Source organism: Myodes glareolus, chromosome 4 (assembly GCF_982192425.1).
Source record: "Myodes glareolus chromosome 4, mMyoGla1.1, whole genome shotgun sequence".
Lineage (NCBI taxonomy): Eukaryota > Metazoa > Chordata > Mammalia > Rodentia > Cricetidae > Myodes > Myodes glareolus.
Genome location: NC_142029.1, coordinates 90,562,380 through 90,571,903, shown reverse-complemented (window position 1 = coordinate 90,571,903; position 9,524 = coordinate 90,562,380).

Genomic DNA, 9,524 nt, shown 5'->3' with positions numbered 1-9,524 from the left:
CTGCTCTTTCACTTTGTCTGGCCCTCCTCTTTTCTTCACTTTCTTGTTCAGTTGCTTCTGAGTTTTGCCTCATCTGTAAACTCAGGCTACTTTTGACAGTCGCCAGTGGACTTAACAGACATCGACTTCAATTCTCTTGCTTAGTCCTATGATTATTTGATTATTTATCCAATAAATATTTATTGGGCACTCATGCAATTTACTGTGATATGTTTTGGTGATTTGATAACTGAATAAAAATTCCAGCAAGTGGGAGACTGTGAATGCAGGATCTTCAGTTTGAGGCAAGCCTGAACTACATAATGAGACTGTCTCAAAACACAAGAAGCTGGGGTTGTAGCTCGTGATCAAGCACTTGCCTAGCATGGACAGGATTCTGGGCTTAATCCTTAGTACCAAAACCAAAAGACACATACTGTGGGACAATGGTCTTGTATCCTGTAAAGATTTGTCACTTGTATTGGTTTAATAAAATGCTGATTGGCCAGTAGCCAGGCTGTAAGAATGTGGGGGAGGCCAGAATAGGAGAATTCTGGGAAGAGGAAAGGCTCAGTCTGCAGTTGTCACCCAGACGCAGAGAATGCAAGATGGGAATGGCTCACCTATAAAAGGTAGCAAGCCATGTGGCTAACACAGACAAGAATTATGGGTTAATTTAAGATGTAAGAGTTAATAAGAATCCTGAGCTAATAGGCCAATCAGTTTGTAATTAATGTAGGCCTCTGTGTGTTTCTTTGGGACTGAATGACTGCTGGACCGGGTGGGACAGAAACCTCTGTCGACAGACACAATCTCAAGCCTTAAGAAACTTCTTGTCCTTTAGGAGTAATTGACATTGATCAATCACAAATTTAAATTATGGTCTGTCAGCACCAACGGGTGACAAATTATTCAGAGAGAACTTCTGATACACAGTTTCAAGTGTAAACCTGAATATTTCCTAGCATACCCCAATTCTGCTTCAGATACCCAATTTCCATAGCTCTCTGGATGAAACCAGAATCCCTCCCATTGTCCTACGTGACCTACCTCTTAATTTCATCTCTACCACCTACCTTTTTTTCTGGTTCTCTTTCAGTCTCTCATCCGCGACCTTTGCCTACGCTTTCCCACTACCTATAACACAGCGCTCACTGCATCTGCCCTCTGTCAATCCTTTCACTTGTCTTTGAGTTCTTGGTTCACAACATAACACTGTGTATCCTTTGATCCATGATGTGTACACAGTTCTATGTAAAATCTAAATGGGAGCGAAGTGCATATTCCAGGTACAGGTTGTGGTGCTTTAGACTAAGTTGGTAATGGCCAGGATGTTAAGAAGGGGACAGATAAATGTATATTGTTGCTGCAGCTTAACAAAGAAATGTCAGTGGAGGAAAGATTTATTGTGCTTAAAGGTTGCATTCATGCTCACTTAGCTCTACCATTCCTGGGGGTTAGTGAGGCAGAATATCATGGTGGGTGCATGTGGTAGAACAGAGCTGCTTATCTTATGGCCGCTGGGAAGCAGAGAGATGGAGAGGTAGCTGAGAAGGGGCTGGGGCATACCTTCTTACCTACTTCCTCTAACTAGCCCCCACCTCCTAATAGTGTCACCAAATTATGAACCTTTACTGAGTTGATCAACTGCTGAGGTTGGACCCCTCTGATCTAATCACCTTCTAATGAGTTGATTCACCCACTGGGGTCCCATCCTTCAAACCACTGAGCTTAGGAGATGCTACACATCCAGAAGATACCTTGAGATATGCTGGGGAGATGAGAATAAGCAGTTAGATTAAAGAAGTTTGTTGTGTTGATGGAGAGCCGACTTGTTGGTAAAGAGCTCTAGCAGAGGACCCAGGTTCGATTCCTAGGGTCCACGTGTTAGCTTTCAACTCTCTGTAACTCCTGGCCCAGGGAATCCATTGCCTTCTGACTTCCACAGGTACCAGGTGTGCACATGGTGAGCATACATATGTACAACAGGTAAAACACTCATGTATGGAAAATAATAAAATAAATAAAGACATGTGTTAAGTGATGGGTGAGAACTGAGGGGAAGTTTTTGCTCTATGCAGCTACCTTCTTTTTGTAAGCTTGGATAAACTTGGAGTGGTCAGAAAATGAGAAAATGCATATTAGCATAGTATCTATGAAATAACACATTCGAACACAGTGTGCTATTTTTACTCTTTATTTTCATTAGATAATGGCTCCATCCCTTTTCTTATATCTTTTATGGACCAATCTGTCCTCAATATCATTTGATGCAGGAGAATTCCCTGTATTCTGTCAATCATATTTTAATAAAACGCTGATTGGCCAGGCAGGCAGTATAGGCGGGAAAACCAGACAGGAAGTAGAGGTGATGCAATGAGAACAGGAGAATTCTGGGAAGCAGGGAGGTTCCTGTGCCACTCCTGCGCAGACCACCAAAGAGGCAGCATGTAACTTGCCCAGCTGAGAAAGGTACGGAGCCATTATGGCTAACATAGATCAGAATAATGGGTTAATATAAGTTATAAGAGTTAACAAGAAGCCTGACCTAATGGGCCAATCAGTTTATAACCTTATGGAGTCCTGTGTGTGATTTTCCTTGGGATTTGCCAGCTACGAGGTACCGGGTGGGATAGAAACCCCAACAAGCCAGCCCTCATGTTACAATCATTGCCCGATGAGGTTTCCTAAAATGATAATCAAGTCACTCTGCTTACATACCTGCAGAGTAAATTCTGTGCCTGTACCCTATATAATCTGGACCAATACAGTGGTATGAGTAGGAATGACTCATGTATTTGAATGTTTAGCCACCAGGGAGTGGCACTGTTTGGGAAGGATTAGGAGGAATGACGTTGATGGAGTAGCTGTGACCTTACTGAAGGAAGTGTGTCATTGGGGATGGACTTTGAGGTTTCAAAAGCCTATGCCAGGCCCAGTATTTCTCGCTTTGCCTCCAGATCAGGATGACTCCCTCAGCTGCTTCTCCAGCTCCATGTCTGCCTTCATGCCACCATGACAATAATGGACTGACTAATCTCTGAAGCTGTCAGCAAGCCCCAATGAAATACTTTCTTTTATGTGAGTAGTCTTGGTCACGGTGTGTCCCTGTCAGTTTCTGCTGCCACAGTAGCAGCCTGCCTCTGTCGTCAAAGCAGTTACGTCATCGTATTCGGCATCCCCTATTCCAGGTTCCTCCCTTTCCATAACAAACAAATGGGAGGAATGTTTGTTTCTGCCTCTGCCCCTAAAGTGGTTACGTCACCACCTATTGCCAGGTGCTGTTTCACCTTCAGTTATGCTACATGTGATGATTTAACTACACTTTTTAAAACAAATATTCCATATATATATATATATATATATTTGTATAAGATTATAGCTATTATGCTTCCCATACATTGCTTAATAAACTCACCATCAATACGGCTTGATTTTCTTGCCATATTTAATATGCTACTACTATACAACTAGCTTTTATAATATCAATTTAATAATTAGATTTGATATAGTTAGAATCTGAATTGGAATTCTGCTTTTAATGATTGTTGTTGTTGAAAAGACAACAGTTCTATGAGTCTTACCTTATGACACAGTTTTTGATGCCCACAACATCTGGCAGTACGTTATTGCATATGGCACCTTTTCAAATGGCAGTCTTTAAATGCAGCACAAAGTCTCTAAATGCTAAGAAGAATGCTTACAGTTTTTTTTTGAAAAAGAAAACAGTCATATGCTCACCTTTTGTTGACTAATATTCTTTCATTCATAATTTTTCCTTTGTTTGCGTTCTGTTTTATTTATCTTTTTCTTTATAGAAGAATTTTTTTGGAAAATGATAAGTGAAGATTTATGTTTTTTAAAATAGAAGTTCATTCAGTGATAATGTGCATTTTACAAATATAGTTTGGAGCAAAATTTAATTTGATAGTTTAAACAAAGCATTGTCCTTTAAGAATCATGTTATAGGGCTGTATCGATGGGTCAGTGGTTAAGAGCATATACTGGCCAGGCGGTGGTGGCACACACCTTTAATCCCAGTACTCAGGAGGAAGATCTCTAAATTCAAGGCCAGTTTGGTCTAGAGAATGAGTTCCAGGAGATGCAGGACAACCCGAGAAACCCTGTCTGGAAAACCTAAAAAACAAAAACAAAAACAAAAACAAAACCCCAAAACAACCCCTCCCCCACAGAAACAAAAAACAAAAACAAAAACAACAACAACAACAACAAAAACCAAAAAAAAAAATGTGCTGCTCTTGAGAGGACTTGGATTTGGTTCCCAGCACTCACAATGGGCAGCTCACAACCACCTGTAACTCCAGCTCTAGGGACTCCAACACCCTTTTCTGAACTCCCCAGGTACCTCCCCTCACTGGCACAGACACAGACCTACATGGGACGCACAGGCACACGGACTCAGGATATCTCAAGAGCAAGTACTCAGCACAAAGGAGATTTATTCGCCCCAGGGGAACAAAGGGCAGGAGATAAGAGAGGCCAAAACAAGAAATAGAGGAAGAGGAAATAAGAGAAAGTGGGAAGGGATATTTGCCCCAGGGGACAAAGGACCACCTCTGGATAGAGAGGAGACAGATCTGGTCCATAGGCTAATGACAGTTTATAAAGGTAAAGCAGGGAAGCCCATATAAGGGTGAGGGGTTTAATTTTAACTGCGCGTGTTAATCAGGTGAGCCAAGGGGGGCTTTTGATTGCTGGACTTCAGAATGAGGAAATAGACAAATGAGGGGATAGACTAGCTTTAGGAACATAATCTAACTGTTTTTAGCCAGGCAGAGGGAATGGGGGAGAAGGACAAGGCCTGCCAGAGCCATGTTTGCCATGCTTGGGCTGATTAGAGTCCCTTCATACATAAAATAATAATAAAAAATAATAGCACAAATTCCTTTTGGAATTATGTTTAGAGAAAGCATCTAAGATTTAATTAGAAAATTCATAGTTCACAAAAATCCATGCCTTGTGTTGACTACTTGAGAGAATCATCATACATTTCCTGAAGACACGGAACAAAATGTACAGACTTTACATTCTGTGTGCCAAAAATTTGTACTGGACCTACTGATACTTTGGATCTCCTGATATTTTGGCTAATGAAACGCATTTGAAGTGACTGATTATTTTTATGAACCAACTGATATTTTAGCTTGTAACCAAGATCTGTTGGCTTACAATGTGTGTACTAAGCAGTCATTATTATGTAATATAATTATTATTATGTCATTGTTTACCCCAGTTTGCCTCCTTATCTCAAGAAAATGACAGGTCCAAAGTGAAGGGGCCTTCTAACTCATCACTTACGTAATTTAATTTACCCTGGTTGTTCTGGAGAAAATTAGAAATCCTAACCTGTGTATATTGCCTTCTACCTCCACAGGAACCTGGCTGATAAGCCAGAGCACAGGCAGGCACTATTCTTTCTTGGAATGTGCCTCACAGAACTGTCTTCTGTTTGGGAAGCATGTGACTAGCTCAGATGACAAGCCCCACTTTGTCCTCTGGCCTTCCGGAGAGAAAGATATGGATTGTTCGCTAAGAATTGGTTTTGGAGAGAGTACAGTTAAAGCTTATGATACACAACAAAGGGACTGTGTCTTCTTCTCTTTTTAGATTTCTGTATTTAGTATGTACATAGTGTTCTGCCTGCATGTTTGCCTGTACACCAGAAGAGGGCACCAGATCTCATTACAGATGGTTACCATGTGGTTGTTGGGAATTGAACTCAGGACCTCTGGAAGAGCAGTCAGTGCTCTTAACCTCTGAGTCATCTCTCCAGCCCCCAGGGTTGTATCTTCTTAAGGAAATCCAAGAGAGTTACACTTCTTCTTCTTCTTCTTTTGTTTGTTTTTTCAAGACAGGGTTTCTTTGTGTAACAGTCCTAGCTGTCCTGGGACTTGCTCCGTAGACTAGGCTAGTCACGAACTCACAGAGATCCTCCTGCCTCTGCTTCCAGAGTGCTGGGATTAAAGATAAGTGCCACCACCACCCGGTAAGAATTACACTTCTTAATAAAACAATCTAATGGTAGACACAAAAAGGCCACAATGCTACACATCCCTGAGTGCTGTGCTGTCTACTCAGGTCCTGTAGGTGCAGATACCTTCTTTAAGCCTTTGGTTCCAAAAGCATACTTTGAAACAACAACAACAACAACAACAAAAAGTGGGGGCCAGAGAATACTGAAAAAAAAAAAAGAAAAATAAAGAAAAAAAAGGCAGCTCCGAAGGCGTAAGAATCCAATTATGTCCAATCAAACCAAATCAAAAAGCCCATCGTTTTTATTAAGAATGACACTCTCGGGTGGCCCAGCGCATGGGCTGGAAGACAGGACAGCAGGGAGCCCATGCAGACCGGAAAACCACCTGTTTCTCCTCTAGGAGGCCACTTAAATACCCTGTGGGAGTGGTCCTGACCCCTTCCTGGGGGGATTTGGAGTCCAGAGCAAAGCAACTCCCAGGCCAGGAGCTGGGGCTACGCTCCCAACTTAACAAATACAGTTTTTAATTTGTGTGAATGGTCTTATAATTATTTCTAGGAAATACAGGGCCGGTGGCAAACACAGCCGACTCACAGGAGATGAACCTTGACAAGAACCACAGAGTCATAAGAACCACGTTGTCCAGTGTGATAAGCCGGGCATCTGTACAATAAATTCGTGTAAGGGGAGAGAGGATAGAGAAAAAGCCGCAAACTTAGCTCAAAACGATATTGTTTTCTTTTCTCACATTTTCTCTGAAAGGCTCCTCCTTGAGGCTATAATGAAGACCATTCCTGGCAGGGCCTAAACTCCCTTTGGTCTACTTTCCCTTTTTCTGAAGTTTCTGTGGGGCAGAATTGTAGGGGCCAGAGTTTCCAGGAGATGGCGCTGTGCATCTGCGCAGTAAAAGGGTGGGGGAAAAAAAAACAAACCGGAGGGAATCAATGACAGTGTTCTGCAAACTTGGTGACTCAAGACAGTTAATGTTAATGGTCTCTTACTGTTTCCAAACCCACCCAAGGTTGACCACTTTGCCGTGAGTGTATCATTCTTACTGTCCCCCTTCCTTGTGATGGTTTTGGGGCCACCTGAGTGGTCTCACCTAATCTACCCTCCAACTCAGTTGATTAGCAATTTTAATTCTGCTTGCAGTGTCAACTCTCCCTTTGCCCCAAAACAGGACACACCCACAGATAGTTGTATAAAGCCTTCTTCTTTTCTTCTTGATTACTCTCATGAGAAATGTGTTGGATTTAATAGTCTTTAAAATTTCCCAACTCCAACTTTATTGATTCAATTGTAATTTGCTACCTAGTTTAAAATTAATTTGATTTGTCGTTCCATTTTATTTTTGTACTTTTCTCTCTGTGTGTAAATGTGTGTGCATGCACATGTATGTGTGCAGGTGTGTTCACATGCATACGGAGCCAGAGGTTTATGTTGGTTCTCCACCTTACAGTTTTTTTCCCCCTGAGACAGGATTTCTTTCCTGGAACTAGCTCTGTAAACTAGGCTGGCCTTGAACTCAAAGATCTGCCTGCCACTGTCTCCCAAGTGCTGCAATTAAAGGCATCACCTGCCCAGCTTTCCACCTAAGATTTTGAAACAGGGTCTCTCACTAAATCTAGCATTGCCACATTCAGCTAAAATAGCAGGCCAGAGACCTCCCAAGATCTGCTTGATTCTGCACCCAAACCCTAGGGATACAGACATGCGCCACAATGCTCAGTTTCCACACGGGTTCTGGGGAACTGAAGTCAGGTTCTCAATCTCGGGAAGCAGACACATCACCTCCAGAGGCATTTCCCCAGATCTATCTATAGTCTTTGTTATTCCCCCTTTGCTACGTTCTTTACATTTAATTTGACGATTCTTTAAAAAACAACTTGTTAAGAAAGATCTTTAAGTCATTGCTTTTTCAACCTTTCTTTCCTACTGTAAACACTGTAAATATCTTTCAATTTTGGCTCTAATTCACATTCAAGTTGTTTTAAAATATGTAATCTTGATTAAAAAACATTTTATGTATATAGGTGGTTTGCCTGTGTCTCTATCTGTGCACCAGATGTGTGTCTGGTGACCACGATGGACAGAAGAGGGTTTTGGATCCCCTGGAACTGGAGTTATAGACGGTTGTGAGCCTTCATGTGTATGCTGGGACTCAAATACAGGTCCTCTGCAAGAGCAACAAGTGCTCTTAACCAAAGCGTGGTATTTGGGGGGTTCTGGAGACGGGTTAGCAGGGGCAGGTTCTTGGGGAAAACTTGAATCTTGACTCGTTCTGTCTCTTGCTCTGCTTCCTGTCTGTAATGAGATTAAGCGAATCTTTGCTATCACATTGCTCATACTGCCAAGATGCTGTGCCTTATAAGATCCCCACGTCAGTAGAGCCAAGGGACTGTGGACCAAAACCTCTGAAACTGTGAGCTGAAATATATCCTAAGTTTCTATCATGCATGTTGTCACGGTAACACTGGAACTGACAGACAGTAGATGAAGAACTATCATAGTGAGTGGACATTTCTAACCAGACATGGAAGACATCCTCAGAACACGAGTGATAAAATGCTATAGTAGTCATTCAAAAATAAAATTATCTTAAATAGTTTGGGTTGCTATCACAAGAACATCAGAGCATAAATAATATAAACAACACAGGTTTGTTGCTCTGGATTCTGGAGGCTGGGAAGCCAAAGGCCAAGGCACAGTCAGGTTTCAAAGCTTCTCCCTGTGAAGTGCAATTAATAAAAACTGAGGGTCAGAAATTGGGGTTAAACCTAAAGATCTGAAAAGCAAAACAGCCAGCCAATGACTCTTTCCTTGACTTCAGTCTGAAATGGCGATCTTGCCTCCTGGAATCTCAGGATGAGACTGTGTTTTGAGAGCTGTTTCCTCCTGTTTTATAATCCTCTCTAGGGCTGGGACTAAAGGCATGCACCACCTGATTTTTATGGCAACTAGTTATGGCAACTGGGTCTGTAAGACTGATTAGTGCGATTGTTTTACTCTCAGATTTTCAGGCAGTCTTTATTTATTAAAATACAACTGAAAAGCCACTACCTTTCTCCTTTTTGTGTAAAATAAAAAAGAAGGCTATAACTAATATAAGAAAACTATATACAAAAGTACAATGACTATATACAATATATACAGGCAATAAATATGTCAGCAATGTCTAGTCCATTTGCATTTGACAAATTCATATGTATTCTATCTTGGTGAGTCCAAAGTCTTATACCTAATTTACTTTCTATCATAACTTGCTTTCTGTGCCTGGGAAATTATAACTGTAGCTATCTAATCTTCAACTCACTCAGAGACCCAAGAAGGAAATAATATTAGGAAATAATATTAGCTGAGTAAACAGGAGGTGTAAGCAAGTGACTTCCAAAAAATATGAGTAATAACAGAAACAGCTGGCTGGGTGGACAGTCACCCAAAGTTCCTCTGTAATGTTGGGACATCCATCTTCATCCTACAGGCCTAGCATATTCAACAGACTTTTCTCTGAAGCAGCTATTTTGTGTTCTGCTTGTCCAATTATGACAGC